The 18,382-nt window shown below is 36.4% G+C and overlaps 1 long non-coding RNA gene across 1 annotated transcript in view; it reads right to left on the bottom strand.

The window, feature by feature from the left end:
* Positions 1 to 4,837: 4,837 nt before the first annotated feature.
* The window catches only part of LOC107975061 (uncharacterized), a 47,121-nt gene continuing 33,576 nt past the window's right edge, over positions 4,838 to 18,382 (bottom strand). The window contains exons 2-3 of the long non-coding RNA XR_001718266.3: positions 10,164 to 10,242; positions 4,838 to 5,017 (exon numbers count right to left, since the gene is read on the bottom strand). This is a non-coding gene — a long non-coding RNA (uncharacterized LOC107975061). The remainder of the gene's footprint in view (positions 5,018 to 10,163; positions 10,243 to 18,382) is intronic.

Below are 18,382 nucleotides of genomic sequence, written 5' to 3' on the forward strand. Positions count from 1 at the left end.
GTTACCCAAAATACTTGTTTTTACTGTTTACCTGACATCTAAAGTAAAATACAGAATAAAATAAATTTCTCACCAATAGTTCATTAGTTTCCTCCTGATGTCTCTTAGCACTCTTTAAAGATTTTGAATAACTTGATTTTATGGCTTAAAATATCTTAAGATGTACTGGACCAGAATGGCTAACTCTCTCATTACCTTGCCCTTCAAGGAGAGTTTTTTTTAAGCTCGGGATGAAGAGATGAACAGGAGAGGGGGCTTAGTGAGCCTCAGAAAGGGGCAGGCTACATCCACCCCTTGGAAGTTCAAGTTTATTATGTGATGCTACACCTGTGAATACGTTTCTTAACTTTCTATTAAAAGTTAAAAGCAACCAACTTAAAAAATATTGTTTTACAGTAAACTATATATAAATAACTTATAACCCTGTCATTGCGGCATGGCTGTTTTCCTTTATGTATACATTCTTCTTCATGAAAATACATTTTTCATATAGTTATAATAACATCACAAGCATCATATTTTTCAATTTTTTTTTCCTGCTTGTATCAGTCATATTCGGATAGAGGAATCTAGGAATCCTGGCTTGGGAGGCAGTCCATGAGTCCTTCTTACTTTCAGTCCTCTGATGAGATTACTCAGAAAGTTGGACAAGTGACATTGACTACTAGAAGGACTGCTGGCCCCAAATAGCTGGACCTTGGGCTCCCCAAAGATGCTGCAGGCAGCAGGCTAAGGAGGGAAACTTATGTATGCATTCTTGTATACAATGCTGGTGGAGAGATGGGGAAGGACTCACAAAGCACAGGAAAATCTGCACCAAGATCTGGGGCAAACGAATTTATATTGGATATAGGGCTAAAGGCAAATGGGTTTATGCATGACTGTCAAAACTATTAAGACAGTCACTGGAAAAAGAGAAAGAGAGCAATAGAGTAGAGATTTCCATTTGTTAAAGTCACTTCCATTAGCCACTTACATTTTTCATACAGTTATAACATTATATGCACTGATCTAAAAATTTTCATATATTATAACTTCATATAGTTATAATAACATTATATGCAATGATGAAAAAATATTCAATTTTTTTTCTGCTTGGATAAGTCACATTAGGACAGATGAATCTAGGAATCCTGGCTTAGGTGGCAGTCCTTGAGTCCCACTTCTGTTAGTCACTTAATAGCCACTTACTAATTGGCTACTAGTCATTTGTATTTCTGCTTGTTTCATGCCCTTTGCCAATTCTTCTATTGAGTTACAATTGTTCTTATATAGAAGGGATGTTAATCCTTAGTGTCCCACTCTAAGATGTTTCCTGTTTATAGAAGTTTTTGTTTTTTATATAGCCCAAATATTCTAGCATTGTCATTAGTTATTATTTCTGTTGTTTTGACGTATCAAAAGTTTTCACCACCTACAGATTTATTAAATCGTCTCATAAAATTTTCTGTTGTTTTTGGTGGTTTCACTTTTTTACATTCATTTTTCTTTTTTCAATTTTTAATTTTTTTTATTATACTTTAAGTTCTGGGATACATGTGCAGAATGTGCAAGTTTGTTAAGTCCATGCAGAGTTTTTCATTTTATATAGATAGGTAGATAGATAGATAGATAGATAGATAGATAGATAGATAGATAGATGTAGAGAAAGGGTACATCAGCCTTTTATTATAAATAATAAAGTAATAAAGACCATTAGCATATTTTTCCTGCTGCTGAAAAGGTTCCTTCTGATGAATTCTTAGTATCACTAGTCAAAGATGTCTTTGGCTCTTAACTCTATTTTCTAGAAGAATTATATTAACTGAAATGTAACTTGTAATGAGTATTGTTGGCAGGTAGTTCTGTAAGGTTTTGTTTTTATACCTTTTCACTCCCTATTCTGAGATCCACTATGAGAAATGGATATGATTTTATTCATGGGAACCAAGACTGTTTTGATAGGGTCATGATGTCACATGAAATACTTCTATATGCCAGGTTCCTAACGGGAGCCACGCAAAACTAACAGAAAGCATGAACTCCTCTCTCTGGGAGCTCTACAAATGCTACATGTATAAATTTTTTTTATCAGAACGATGGTAAATTAAATAAAAGGTTAACTAGTATAATGACTTTAATAATATGGAACATACTAATAAAAACTAGAAAAGCAGAATGTTATGTTCATTGAGCTATATACATAGATGTACATATATGAAAGGTAGTAAGGTAATGAGGGATACCAGGTTGGACAACTCTAGATGTTGAATTCTATGTAAACGGTGAATTCATTGAATTCTATGTAAATGGTGCATCCTGGTGTTTTACAAAACTGTAGATCTGCAGGTAATATACACATCACTGGAATTCAAACATTGCTTTTAGGTGATAGAATTGTGTCTTGTTTTTTAACTTTTTCTATACAATCTTCTGTATTTTAACTCATCTGAAAATAAAGTTCTGGTGCTTTAAAAACATATTTGAAAGCCACCAACCTAATTATATGGCCCCTTGTCATCTGAGATAATGTGTGAACAGAGAGAATTTGAACTGGAAAATAAATCTAAGCTACCTATTGAGTTTGATAATTAAATCTGGAATTTAAACTAGTGAATAGATAACCAAATTTAGCCATTGGATTATGAATTATTCAATTTAATTATTCACCTAACATTTATTGAATGCCTGTATATCAGGAACTGTACCGGGGGACAAAAGCAAAAACATTCACAAATAAGTATAATATAATATCACAGAAGAGGATGTAATACAACACATAATCAGAACACAATTGATTTTAGAATTGGTGCCCAATTCTAAAAGAAAGTGCCCGATAAATATGTATGAGTGAATGATGGATGATGAATAAATGGATATTATACCAATTTAGATGTCAAAGCAAAAGTGACATTTGGAGTTCACATACAGTTCATTTTATCCACAGGGCATGGGCTAGATGAAAGGTGGAGGAGAGGAGGTTTACTCAAATCCTGATATCGAGCACAAATTGCACATGACAGATACAAAACAATGTGTCAGACATATTGTAGATTTATGACAATTATAACTGGACCATCTTAAAAGCCAGCCATATATTTAGACAGTTCTTAGTAGGAGCCATTCAACTAAATGTCAAATACCTAGCAAGTACTGTGATGCTTTACTCATTCATTCTATAGATAGCACTTACTATGAACAGCCTAAAAGTCAACCAGCAAATACTATGACACTTTATTCATTTTATCTATAGACAGTATTATGTTTGAGGCCCTGTGTTAGAAACTGGGGATAAGGAAAAGAAGCTCATAGCCTAGAAGGAAATACTTGTTATCATCATCGTGATTACAATGGAAGCGTGGACCTGGCATTATGGGAGTGTCAGGGAAAGAAATATAACAAGGCTATGAAGTCACTCTTTAGGAGTTGGTGTGAGAATATTGAAGGATAAAAGAGACTTATACAGGGAAAGAAGAACTTACTAGGCAGAAAGAAGACTATGCACAAGGATGAGGAGGTGACAGAAAGCAAAATGTCATTAGAGGCCAGCAAGTGTGGTCTGACTAGAAGAGGTGATGCTTGTGGAAATAGGATGATGGAGGGCAATTGCTGAATGGGAAAAATCTGGGGCCTCTGAATGTCATGCTAGGGAATCTGAACTGCATCACAGAGAAATAAGAAATCACCAAAGACCACTGTTGCTAGGCAGAGCAAACATCTGCCTGTTTTGAAGGTTTTAGGCTGATTTTTAAATTTAGGATTGTTTGAGATAGAAGATTCTAAAAGGAAATACATTTTAAATGACCTAAGTTTTTACATTGACAAGCTGTGTGTAAAAGACAGTCAGCTTGACCCAAGGAAAATGACTTGCAGAATTTTAGTGTGCAAAATATTTATCTTAACCACTTACTGAAAAGCTTCTTCTCTTCCTTGAAATTGTTGGCATAGTTATCCCTTTCCAGATTACTAAACAATTAATCTTTTTTCTGTTGATGTATTAACTGCCATTTTTCTCTAATAGTCCCATTTAGGATCAAATCCAAGTCATCCGTCCCTCTCCGGGTACCAGGAGATAAGTTCCCAGGTCAGGTGGTGCACAGAGGCCCTTGTAGTTTGAAACAATGCCAGTAAGCAGTGTAAAAACTGACACCTTGCCCCATTAAGACACCTAAGCCATAGAAAGAGACTGATTCATTTCAATTACGTATGAATCTCTCTCCTTCTCCATGGTGGTAGCACCAGCAATGTCAGAAGTTTGGTTTTGTCTTTGGTTTGTAATTCCAGATTACAGCTTCCTTAGCATCCAAAAGATTATACTAGTTTCTACACAGAAAATTGTTAGTAATAACAGTTTCTACCCTAACAATTTTTGTAAAACTTCTCTTCTGGGCATTCTGTATATTCACTAATTGGCAATTCTTTAGCTCCCCCCAAAAATCATTCTACCTAATTTAATTTTATATACTTGGCATTTTTTAAATGTGTCAAATAATCATGGTGTTTCCCAATTTTTCAGATGAAAATGTTTCTTTACAGAGATGGGAAAAACCATTCCAGATCTGAAAAAGAGCATAAGCAAGATTCTCAGGAATGAGAGTGTACAGAAAACTGCAGAAGGCCACTGTGGCCACAATGACTGGTACATCTGAGAGGTAAGCCTCCAGCAGGAGGTGGTCTCATACATCACAGAAAGACAGGACTGAGGGGCACTTCCTGGAAGCAGATGGGTGTGAATGAAGGACTTCAGGGTAAGCCAATGACGTGCTCAATTTGAATTTTAAGGATTCATTCCTGTATTATTGAAGAGAATGGATTGAAGAGAGCATTCCTTGGATTCTGGAGACCACGAGAAGCCTATTCAAATACCCAGAACAAAAAACGATGAGGCAGTGGGAATTGAAGGTACAGAAGATACTTACGAGGAGGAAAAAGTGACTAGACTTGATTATTTGCTGGATCTTGCAAAATAGAGAAAATTCAGGAATTTAGGATGACCCCAAGCTTCCTTCACTGTATCCTCTGGGTAATAAAGCGGATTCTACAAAAATAGAATACAGGAGAAAGAAGTTTTGAAATCTATAGTGATAACAGCTAAATTTATTGCATACTTCTTGATCATTCACTGTGCTGAACGCTTTGTATTATCTTATGTTCAAATCGAGTTCGATTTGGGGCATGATGAGTTTTGAGAGGTCCACAACTATCCAGGTCAACATCCTCACCATCGGCACGTAGGATATATGAGCCTGCAGCTTAGAAGAGCTGGTTGGTTTGGAATCAGACTTTTAGAGTCCTGACGATAAGAATAGCTAACATGTATTGAATGCTTACCACATGCCTGGCACTGTTCTAAGCACTTATGTAATTTACCCGTTTAATTCTCACAACACCCATAGGAGGTAGGAATGAATTCATTATGAATCATGAATTCTTTTTCATGAAATAGGAAAAAGAGGTTCAATAATGAATGTTAACTGGCTTGCTAAGGTCACAGAGCTAGTATACAGCTGAGCCAGAATCTGAATCAGGGATCATATTCTTAATTCCTCAACCTTGAGGTTGAAGACTCAAAGAAAGTAGCCAAAGTAAGAACCCTGGACCACACCAGGGCTCCTTTAACAGTAGATTCACTCTATGGCATTTTCAATTGTGTACTGATATTCTACAACCCAGGGAGCAAATGTCATGTCCTGTAGGGAATTTAGTTTTAAAAACTGGGTTTGAAATTTTCCTTTGTGTGATTTTAGACAAGTAAATTTATCTTTGTGAGCTTCCATTTTTCCTCTTCATCTGTCAAAGTTGCATAATATCACCCAAAAGAACTTTTCAAGAATGAAATAAAATGAATTTATTTGAAAGTGCAGCACATAGTGAGCACTCTCTAAAAGTCTATCATAAATTCAACTCTCCTCAGTCTCCAATAGCTTATTCACTTCTGAAAGTAACCACCGTCACAGAATACAGAGAACAGAAAGTGGGGGAAAGATGGGATTGCAAACTGCTCTCCTTTTACGTCTTTTTTTTTTTTCATTTTCAAAATTAACACGTTCAGGTAAGAAGGTAAGGCAAGAATATTTTTATCCACCCTATTTCAAGAATTGGAGTGAGTAGGTGATTATGTCTCTATCTTAGAGAAAGGAGAATTATGAAGTGTTACAACTTCTCAGGCCAGTACTGACTCTGTGTACTATAGCTACATAATATAGTCATCCCTCAGTATCCACCAGGATTGGTTCCAGGACCCCTGCAGGTACCAAAATCCAGGATGCTCAACCCCTTAATATAAAATAGTATGGCATTCGTATATAACCTACATACATCCTCCCTTATATTTTGAATCATCTTTAGATTACTTATAATACCTAATACAATATAAAGGCTGTGGAAGTAGCTGTTATACTGTATTGATATTTTATTTGTATTATTTTTTATTGTTGTATTATTACTTTTTGGTTTTCTTTTCAAATATTTTTGATCTGCAGTCGGTTGAATCTACTGATTCAGAACCCCTGGATATGGAGAGCTAAGTGTAATTTCTTTAAAATGTTGTATATTAAAACATCTACAGCTATTTTGCGTTCTCATATCAAGAGTATTATTGCTGTCATTTAATTTTTAAAACCTTGAGCTTTATGACTTTACAGTTTTTCTCTATTTAAGTGCAGCTTTATTGTATCTTGAAAATAGAGTATTTTCCCTAAATACACAATTCTCTAATTGTTTTTATTGAACAAAGGCTTAAGTCTCTCAAGTACAGAGAGAATGTCTTGCAATTATTTAATACCATCCTTAGGTACCCAGGACAGTTTGGAAAACTTAACAAGTAGTTATTGAATACAAAAATACATTCTATACACATTTCATAAAGAATCATTCTGCTAGAAGGTCACTTTCGGGATCACTGCTGTACTTAAATTGTAGCATGATTTGGGCATTTGGGAAAACTTGCCAGTGAATAAGCTTTGAGAAATTTGGCAGAACTATTTTTAACTAGCTTAAAATTTTAAACTATTTTTAAATGCATGGCTTCAGTCTTTCTCCATTCTTTTTTTTTATTATATTTTAAGTTTTAGGGTACATGTGCACAATGTGCAGGCTAGTTACATACGTATACATGTGTCATGCTGGTGTGCTGCACCCATTAACTTGTCATTTAGCATTAGGTATATCTCCTAATGCTATCCCTCCCCCCTCCCCCCACCCCACAACAGTCCCCAGAGTGTGATGTTCCCCTTCCTGTGTTCATGTGTTCTCATTGTTCAATTCCCATCTATGAGTGAGAACATGTGGTGTTTGGAGTTTCGTCCTTGCGATAGTTTACTGAGAATGATGATTTCCAATTTCATCCATGTCCCTACAAAGGACATGAACTCATCATTTTTTATGGCTGCATAGTATTCCATGGTGTATATGTGCCACATTTTCTTAATCCAGTCTATCATTGTTGGACATTTGGGTTGGTTCCAAGTCTTTGCTATTGTGAATAGTTCTTGAAGTTGGTTATAATCCACTTGATTAAACTATAATATGTAGTATGTTGATTCTTGAACAACAGTTTAAACTGCCAGGGTCCCTTTATGTATGGAGTTTCCTCTGCCTCTGTCACCCTTGAGACAGCAAGACCAATGCCTCCTTTTTCTCCTCCTCCTCAGCCACTCAATGTGAAGATGATAAGGATGAAGAACTTCATGGTGATCCTTTTCTACTTAATGAATATTAAATATATTTTCTCTCCCTTAAGATTTTTAAAATAACATTTTCTTTCTCTAGCTTACTTTATTGTAAGAATAGAGTACATAATACATATAACATAGGAAATATGTATTAACTGATGGTTTATGTTATTGGTAAGGCTTCTGGTCAACAGTAGGCTATTAGTAATTATATTTTGGGGGATTCAAAAGTTATACACAGATTTTCAACTTCACAGGGTTGAAACCCTAACACCTAACCCCCACGTTGCTCAATGGTCAACTGTACTTTAGAATCCGTCAATATTTCCTTCTTTCCAACTTTCCAAGTCAGAGGCATGAAATTCCCATTTCATACTCTATAATTTAGGTATTAATCTTTGACTCATCCTTGACATTCTGCGTACACCTACACAAAGCCTTTCAGTCTTGCAAAATACCACTGTTTCAGGGTTTAGCAAATGTAGGCCTACAGATCTTTCCCGCTAGGAGAAAAGTACCTCTTCCGACTTCTTGCTCTTTCCTGCTCCCTCAAACTACTTTAACATAAGACAAGTTTTTATCCTAGTGCTGTCTCTACTAACTTTTAAAAATTGTTGTTATAAGTGTTTTAAGTTAATTGATTGAAACTCTTGTAAGAGCTTACTAAAAACTTGAGTGTTTCTTTTTTTTTTTTTTTTTTGAGACAGAGTCTTGCTCTGTCACCCAGGCTGGAGTGTAGTGGCGCGATCTCGGCTCACTGCAACCTCCACCTCCTAGGTTCAAGCGATTCTCCTGCCTCAGCCTCCAGAGTAGCTGGGATTACAGGTGTGTGCCACCACACCTGGTTAATTTTTTGTATTTTTAGTAGAGATGGGGTTTCACTGCATTAGCCAGGATGGTCTCAATCTCCTGACCTCGTGATCTGCCTGCCTCGGCCTCCCAAAGTGCTGGGATTACAGGAGTGAGCCTCTGCGCCCGGCCTCGAATGTTTCTTAAAGAATATGCCATCATTCATTCATCAGTGAGACCTTCAGTCATTGCCCTCACACCATCCTGCTGCACAGCAGCTGAGGCTCCAATTATGAATACACTCCTAGCATTATGCTCTCGTTATATTAAAAAATTCTATTATATTTAAATTGAATTTAGATTTCTGCTTCCCTTTAGGACTTCTTAGTACAATGAATCTTTTTCCCTAGCTATACAATAGAATCCATCTGGGGGAGCTTTTAAAATACTAATGCTTGTTCCTCACCCCTGAACAAATAAATCAGAATCTCTAGGGGGAAAGTCTGAGCTTCAATATATCGTTAAAGGTCTGAAGGTGCTTGGAAGGTGCAGCAAGGGTTTAAACTAGTGTTTTAGCAATTTAGAGGGTACTTAAGTTGAGTCTAGCCAGGTCTGCCCAATTATCTTCAGGGCAATACAAAGGCAAGACTTTGGTCAAGTCTAACATATAATGCAGGATTTTAAACTTTGTTTAAATCTTAGACCAGTCAGGCAACATAGCCAGATCTCATCTTTACAAAAACTGTTTCTAAAAAATTAGCTGAAAATAGTAGTACACGACTGTAGTCCCAGCTCCTCAGGAGAGTGAGGCAGGAGGACCGCTTGAGCCCATGAGTTTGAGGCTCCTGTGAGCCATGATTGCACCATTGCACTCCAGCCTGGGCAACAGAGAAAGACCCCCTCCCTAAAAATTTTTTTTAATAGAAAACAATTACAAAATTTTAAAAAATTTCATTAAAATGCAGATTCAGATTCAGTAGGTCTGGATGGTGCCCGGGATTCTGCATGTCTAACAAGCTGCAGGTGAATGACACAAATTATGCTGTGTGGATGACTTTGACTACCAAGGATATAATGCATTCGAATATTCCACTTACTGGTTCTTAACTCCTTCTGTATTCTGAGATCCTAAAAAATAACGATGACTGGGCCTAACCCCTGTGCAAATTTAACTGGACTGATTAGTCAGAATCAGAATCTCTGGGGCAGGGCATAGGCTCAAGAAGCTCCTCAGCTAAGTCCAAAGGACAACAAGTGACTGAAACCAGAATGTTCTAGCCTACCTTATGTAACCTATCTTGGGTAAACGAATTGCATTTGCTGCTATAAAATACCTAATTGCTAGAATTTGGAGGCTTAGACTGTGGCATAGAGGCTAATTGGGTGAGTTCCCCTAAGGTTTCATTTCAGATCAAAAGGTGGGAGAAATTCAGGAAGAAGACATTGAAGAATGCTTCATTGACTACTGGCATTAAAAAAATAATCATCGTCTAAGTATTTTTACACAGTAGGATAACCCTAGCTACTAATGTGGTCATACCCAAACCAGAACCCCGTCAAGAGATTCTGAATTTGGTAGGCAGAGACTGACCACTCTGATTTGTCTCTGGCTCCTCTGATCATCTGTGAATCTTCAATTGCCCAATCCAATAAAGAATTCTTAGATATGTGACATCTTCCATTCTCCTCTTTGATTCTTCCTTGGTTTCCAGAGCAACCAACCTCTTTCTCCTTGTTCCTCTCAATTTATGTCAAAGCCTTCTCTTTCCTCCTTCGATGTTTTCTTCCTTCAAGGGTCCATCTGTAAACGATTAAAGAAGAGATCAAGAGATCACATTCATTCTCAGTGCTTCGACTTCCAAATATGCTGATTGAGAATCCATATCTTTAGGTGTGACCTCTCCCTTTACACCCAAATTTCCTACTGTCTTTAAAACATCTACTCTAGAATGTTTCTGAGGGACTTGAAATTAAAAGTGATTCAAATTGGATTTCACTGTCTTAAGTCAAATCCTCCTCATGTTATGCCTGGACTCTGTCAGTTGCTTCTTAACAAGATTACCTGCCTCAGTCTTGACTCTAGAGAAGGAAGCCGGACTATATCCTTCACAGCGTGATTCCTGCTTACCTTTTTATCCTCTTCTGCCAATACCTGAACCTCTCCTGTACAAGAATCTGTCCAACTTCTTATTCCTCCTGAGATAAGCTGGACTCTCCCTAGCTTCCACAACTTTACTCAGGATACCCCATCTGTCAAAGATTCTCTTCCCCACTTTATCTTCCTGTTAAACTCAGTTCCTCAAAATTTAAGTCAAACATTCTCTAAAGTCCAAGATGAGTGGGTTAAATTCCCTCCTCCACGCCTCTGTTAAAAACAGCACTTTAAACTGAATTGCAATTATTTGTCTTACAAATCTCTCCTTCCACAAAACTAAACCCCCCCCATCCCCTAGAAGAGGAACTCTATTATTTCTTTTTTGTTTTGACTGTTAGCATCACTAAAGGAAGTGCAGAATGAATGGCTTGCACTAAATGAATCCTAATGTTGCCATCTTTGACTCTCTATAAGAATTCAGCTTGCTCAATAAACATTTATTTGTTTAAGCTCAAATTGATTGCTTAGCTGCCCTAGAGAGCAACAGAATTAAGAGATGTCGATTTAGCAAATAGAAAAAACAAATAGTCATGTATTAGGATGAATTCAAATGTATAAATGATAGTTTTTATTAAGCAATGTGATAGCTGTTTCTGTATCCTTCATTCCACAGTTTAGCCCTAGTGGGGGAAAAAAAAGCATCGTGTTCACCATTATAAAACCAACTCGAGATTTGTCCAGAAAAGGTGTGGCAGTTTCAGGCGTATTTTTATTGTACCATGTTTTACATGGCTTTGCAGCCATTGAAGTTTGAACAATGCCAAATTTCCAAGCTAAATGCTATAAGTGGAAATTGGAGGCTACAGTTAAGTGAACAGAAATAGAACTGACAACCTAAATGCGTCAACATCCATGGAAAGTGACATCAGAAGTTTTGGTGTGCTATTACTTTTTTTTTTTTAAGGTGAGTGGGTGTTTTAAAACTTTTAAATGTTTAGAAAGTGGTTCAGCTTGGTTTTTTTTTTAATATAATGTTTTTAACATGAAAGAAGTTCTCTATAAGGATTAAAAGCCATGTGAGTGCCAATGAATTTAAAATGTGTTTATGGCTAAAAACAGGGATATCAAGAAAGATGGTAGCTATCTCCCAAAAGATCTTATAATTTGGGGATTATGATAATAATCCCAAGTATATAGAAGAGGCCCCTGGAGTGTTGATCTCTTCATGACTATCAACAAAATGGACTGCCAGGGAACTGCATCACTGCTCGGTTCTGCATAAATCATTTGATGACAGTCTCCTTGCTGATATCCAAAAATTTTCCAAATGGATTTGTTAAGAGGACAGAAGAACAGATCGATTTAAAGTTTTTGAGCACAAAAGCTGAAAATATTCCCAGGCAATTATTCTCTATCATTCCACATACAGTTGTTGGTGTTATTACCTTCAGAATGAATTTGTGAGTCCAGAAAAGAACATGTAGATTATTCTATTAAAATATTGTACTATTACTGGTGAATAGCAGTTAGTAAAATGTCTGCTGAAGCAAAGTTAGTTTTTCCACCTTCCCTGCCTCTATGCACACACCTGTCTTATAGAACACTCACGCTTATCAGATTTTGAGTCTGTTTTCTTCAGTAGACTGAGTTCTTTGAATGTAATAATTTTATTTTTAATCATATTTTAACGTTTAGCACCTCACCAGTGCCTGACGCTTTTGTAAGCCAAAAGTGGTTTAATACCAGCGATTTCATATTGTTTAATCTAATAACTGTTCAATATTTAATAAACAATGCTCAATTACTTCATTCCATTTATCAGAATTGAACTTTTCAAGAAAAAAGTCAGCATTTATTCCATGACTTTCGTGTTTTATGATGTTTATGAATCGATAACAAACGTCAATTAGTCAATTAATCAAATCTAGCCAGCTTGATACTATAGCGATTTGTCCAGTTTTTATGGCATAAACAATTCAGTTCTCATAGATACCAAATAAGCACTCTGTGCTTCATTTTTTCTGATAAATAAATTAAATTTTTATATCTCTTTTGTATATGAAAATGTTATGAAAATGTTTATTCTAAGAACAGTTTTTCATTGTGTGTTCATGTTTGTATGTTACATATATATACACATAGCTTTTGGCTTTTCTCAATATTTCTTAAAGATAAACAAGAAACTAAAATGGAAAAACATGTCATTCTGCCGATCTCTAAAAGATATGGGATTTTTTTCCATGTTTAAGTGAGCTTTGGAGAAGATGCCTCCTTCTGAAGACAACTTCAGAGAAGTTCAGACCAGCCTGTGAGCTAAAGGATACTGGAGTCAAAATCAAACTGGATAGAGATATATTTTTTAATTGTGTTGCTGAAGTGATCATATGAGAAATTCTTACTACCATTCAACAACTTGTTTCAACAATAGCTCATTCAGTGACACAAAATAACCCTATAACCATTCCAAAGACCCATTTTCCCTTTTTGATGTATGCTTCTATCTCATTTCAATAAAATTTGGCTTTGAAACCACTATATTTTCATCTAAAATCTCAAAAATGTACTTTCCTTGTTATATTTCCCTCTCTCTGAGAAATACCTTATTTGAGTTTGCTTAGTGCTAAGCCACTCGTGGGTGTGCTATTTGACTTCCACTACTACACTAAGGCCAGTTTACTTCTAGCATCAGTGGTCAAGATGGCTTGATGCTATGAAAAATAATAATTATAGCAAGAATTGTTTCATGTCTAATGCAGAAGCTTCACAATAATTTGTACATGTTTTAAAATAAGAAATATATGGTATAACTACTTTCTGAATGGAGGAAATACTTGTAGGCTGAATTAAATCTTCAAAAATCACCTTTCCAATTTCTCATAACATTAACTAAAAGAAATAAAATAGAAAAATGGACATTAAGGTCAATTATGGGGCAGTCCCACTCAAGCAATCAGGCAAAAGAAAGAAATCAAAGGCATCCAAATAGGAAAAGAAGAAGTCTATTTTTCTTTGTAGACAATATGATTCTATATATAGAGGATTCTAAAGACTCTGCCAAAAGGCTCCTGGAATTGATAAATGACTTCAGTGAAGTTTCAGGATACAATATCAAAGTATCTTTTTCTATACACTAACAATATTCAAGCTGAGAGTCAAATCAATAATGCAATCCCATTTACAATAAGTGCAAAAAAATAAAATAAAATAAATACTTGGGAATACATTTAACCAAGGTAGTAAAAGATCTCTATAAGGAGAACAACAAAACACTGCTGAGAGAAATCATAGATGACACAAACAAATGGAAAAATATTTCATACACATAGATTAAAAGAATCAATATCATTAAAATGGCCATACTGCCCAAAGCAATTTACAGTTTCAATGCTATTCCTATCAAACTACCAATGTCATTTTTCACAGAACTAAAAAAGCTATTCTAAAATTCACAGGGAATCAAAAAGAAGCCTAAATAGCCAAAGCAATCATAAGCAAAAAGCACAAAGCTGGAGACATCAAATTACCAGACTTAAAACTATACTAAAAGGCTGTTAATAACCAAAAGAGCATGGTACCAGTATAAAAACAGACACATAGACCAATGAAACAGAATAGAGAACCCAGAAATAAACCCACACATTTACAGTCATCTTATCTTAGACAAAGTTGACAAAAATAAGCAATGGAGAAAGTACTCCATATTCAATACATGGTGCTGTAATAGATGGCTAGTCATATGCAGAAGAAAGAAACTGGACCCCTACCGTTCACCATATACAAAAATTAACTCAAGATGGGTTAAAGATTTAAATGTAAGACTTCAAACTATAAGAATCTTTGAGGAAAACCTAGGAAACACCATTCTGAATATCAGCCTTGGGAAATAATTTATGACTAAGTCCTCAAAAGCAATTGCAACAAAAATAAAAATTGACAGATTGGAACTAATTAAACTAAAGAGCTTCTGCACAGCAAAAGAAACTATCCCCCATCTCTACAAAAGATAAAAAAAAATTAGCCGGGTATGGTGGTGTGTCTGTAGTCCCAGCTACTTGGGAAGCTGAGGCAGGAGGATTGCTTGATCCCAGGAGGGTCCAGGTTGCAGTGAGCCATGTTTGCACCACTGCATTCCAGCCTGGGTGACACAGAGTGAGATCCTGTTGAAAGAAAGAAAGAAAGGAGGAAAAAGAAAGAAAGAGAAAGGAAGGAAGGAAGGAAGGAAGGAAGGAAGGAAGGAAGGAAGGAAGGAAGAGGGAGGGAGGGAGGAGGGAGGAAGGAAAGGAAAGGAAAGGAGGAGGAAAGGGAGGGAGGGAGGAAGGGAAGAAAAGGAAGAAAGGAAGGAGGGAGGGAGGGAAGGAGTAAATAAACAATCAACAGAGAAACAGAATAAACAGACAACCTATAGAATGAGAGAAAATATTTGCAAACTATGCCTCCAACTAAGGTCTAATATCCAGAATCTATAAGAAACTTAAAAACTGAAGAAACGAAAAACAAATAGCCCCATTAAAAAATGGTCAAAAGACATTAATAGACACTTCTCAAATGAAGACATACAAGCAGTCAACAAACATGAAAAAATGTTCAACATCACTAATCATCAGAGAAATGCAAATCAAAATCACAATGAGATACCATCTCACACCAGTCAGAATAGCTACTATTAAAAGTCAAAAAACAACAGATACTATTAAGGCTGCAGAGAATAGGGAACACTTATACACCATTGGTGGGAATGTAAATTAATTTAGCCACTGTGGAATGCAGTTTGGAGATTTCTCAAAGAACTTAGAACTATTATTTGATCCAGTAATCCCATTACTGAGTATTTATCCAAAAGAAATTGTTCCACCAAAAAGATACATGCACTCGTATATTCATTGGAGCACTATTCACAATAGCAAAGACATGGAACCAACATAGGTGACCATCAATGGTGGACTGGATAAAGAAAATGTGGTGTATGGAATACTACATGGAATACTACACCGCCATAAACTGTGGCTGCATCCAACATGGATGCTGCTGGAGGCCATTATCCTAAGACAGCTAACACAGGAACAAAACCAAATATGACATGTTCTTACGTATGAGTGAGAGCTAAACATTGAGAACATATAGACAACAAGATGGCAACAATAGACACTGGGGACAAATGGGTGGAGGAGGCTGAAAAACTAACTATTGGGTACTATGCTTAGTACCTGGGTGACAGGGTCAATCATACCCCAAACCTCAACATCATACAATATATCCTTGTAACAAACCTGCACATGTACCTCCTGAATCTAAAATAGAAGCTGAAATAATAGAAGAGAAAACATCCATTATGGTATTACGGTTTCCTTCAATTCTTAAAAATAGCTTTTCTGGAAGCATAACTGACTTACAACAAATGCTATATATTTAAAGTGTGTAATATGGCTAATTCACTCTTGAACTACATACACTGTTGAGACCATCACCACAATCAAGATCATGAACACACCCATTATCCCCCAAAATTTCCTTATGCCCTTTATAATCTCATCTCCCCTGTTCTACCCAACTTCATTCTCAGGCAGCCACTAATCTGTCAGTATGTATTAGTTTGCATTTTCTACAGTTTTATATACACTGAATCACACAGTATGTACTCCTTTTTTTTGTCTGGCTTCTTTCAATCAGCAAAATGTTTCTGAGATTCATCTGTGTTGTTGCAGGTATCAGTGGTCCATTCCCTATTATTGCTGAGTAGTATCTCATTGTATGAATATACCACAATTATTTTATCCATTCACCTGTTGAGGGACATTTGGCTTATTTTCAGTTAGGGACTGTTAAAAATAAAGCTGCTATGAACAATCTTTTTACAAGACATATGCCTTCATTTCTCTTAGGTAACCTCTAGGAGTTGAGTGGCTGGATCATATGGTAGGTGAACATTTATTCAAGAAGCTGTCAAAATGTTTCCAACATACTTGTAATAATTTTACTTTTCACAAGCAATTTAAGAATTCCAGTTGCTCTACATCCTTGCCAGCACCCAGTATGGTCACCCTTTTTTGCCTTAGACATTCTAATACATTTGAATTTGCACTTCCCTAATGAGTGATGATGTTGGACATCTTTTTATGTGCTTATTTGTCATCACATGTCTCCTTTGGCAATGTGTCTATTCAAATGTCTTGCTCATATTTTTATTGCATTTTTGTATTCTTATTTGTAAGGCTTGAGAGTTTTTCTTACCAGATACAATCCCTTTCTCAAATATATGATTTGCAAACATTTTCTCCTAGTATGTGGCTTGTCTTTTCACTCTCTCAACAGCATGCTTGTGATCTTGACTCTATAACAAGCTCAAATCAAAGTGCTTTGGCCTTTGTGTCAGACACCCATTGGCCTACCCAGTGTGCAAGCGGGGCCATTCAAAGAGCAATGCTCCTTCAAGAATCACAAAGAACTTCATATCCATTTGGATTTTTTTTTTAAAAAAAAAGAGAAAATGACAAGTGCTGGCAAAGATGTAGAAAAACTGGAACACTTCTGCACTCTTGGTGGAGATGTAAAATGGTGCAGCCTCTGTGGAAAACAGTATGACAGTTTCTCAAAAAATTAAAAGCACAATTGCCATATGGTTCAGCAATTCCACTTCTGGACTATGCAAAACAATGGAAAGCAGAGTCTCAAAGAGATATTTGTACACTCATGTGTAGCACTTAATACCATTGATCCATACACTAAAAAATGGTTAAGATGGTAAGTTTTGTATTATGTGTGTCTTACCACAATAAAATTTCTGTAATAAAAAAGTAAAAAAGAATCACGAAGAAGAATCACCAAGAAGGCATCACCAGTTGTCCTGGTCTTTAAGGTAAGCGTGGGCACAGAGCAGCCAGCAGGATAAACACTCTGAATGAGACACAATGTGAAGATGGTGCTGTCACAATGGGCTTGACTCCAAAACATCTGGGCTTCAGCTTTTGTTCTGGCACTTACTAGCTCCAACTAGTCCATTAGGTTCTCTAGACTTTCTGTCCTCTTCTGTAGAATGAAGCAGAATTGAGTAAAATGGAGAATCCCTCCCTTGATTTTCATATGAGGCTGTCTTGAGAATCCAATGATCATTTTTAAATTCAAAAGTACAATGTCAAGTTGGGGGGCAGGTGGGGAAGGCTAGATAAAGGGTTTTATACCAGGAGATGCTATTGTTAATAAACAAGCGAGGTTTATGGTGGACATTCTGAAGAAGACCTCGTTTCTTCTCCCTCACAGCTAATTGGCCACGCAAGGAAGTCTGTCTTAAATCCACCTCAGCCCAACATCTAATAATCTATTGTGTGACTATAGGCAAGTTACCTAATCTCTATGAGTTTAGGTTTTCTCACCTGTTAGATGGGAATAAATGATCAGTAATAACATCACCAGGGATATGGGGAAAGTAAGTCAGGGTGCTTGAAACAGTTGACCTCAGTGCCAACAAATTTAGAGAAACACAGCCTCTGTAAGAACTCTCTGTCAGTAGTTTTCACATTTTAATGTGCCCATGAATTTCCTGAAGATCTTATTAAGATGCAGATTCTGAAACAGGAGGTCTGGACTAGGGCTCAAGCTTCTGCAGGTCCCAAGCTCCCGTGTCCCAGTGATGATGCCCCTGTAGGGACACATTTTGAGCAGCAAGACCCCGCACCGTGGGTCTCACGGTACAGTCTGCTTGTACATATCTTAGTCTTGTTTTATAAAAAGAAAGAAATAGAAAGTTTTCATCAGGTCTCAATTCTATTAACTTCAGTTCTAAACTTTTTGAGCAATAGATACCTTAGACTTGGACTTACTTTAAACTTAAAAGAGTTTAACATCACTGTCG

Source organism: Pan troglodytes, chromosome 5, assembly GCF_028858775.2.
Source record: "Pan troglodytes isolate AG18354 chromosome 5, NHGRI_mPanTro3-v2.0_pri, whole genome shotgun sequence".
Taxonomy (NCBI): Eukaryota; Metazoa; Chordata; class Mammalia; order Primates; family Hominidae; genus Pan; species Pan troglodytes.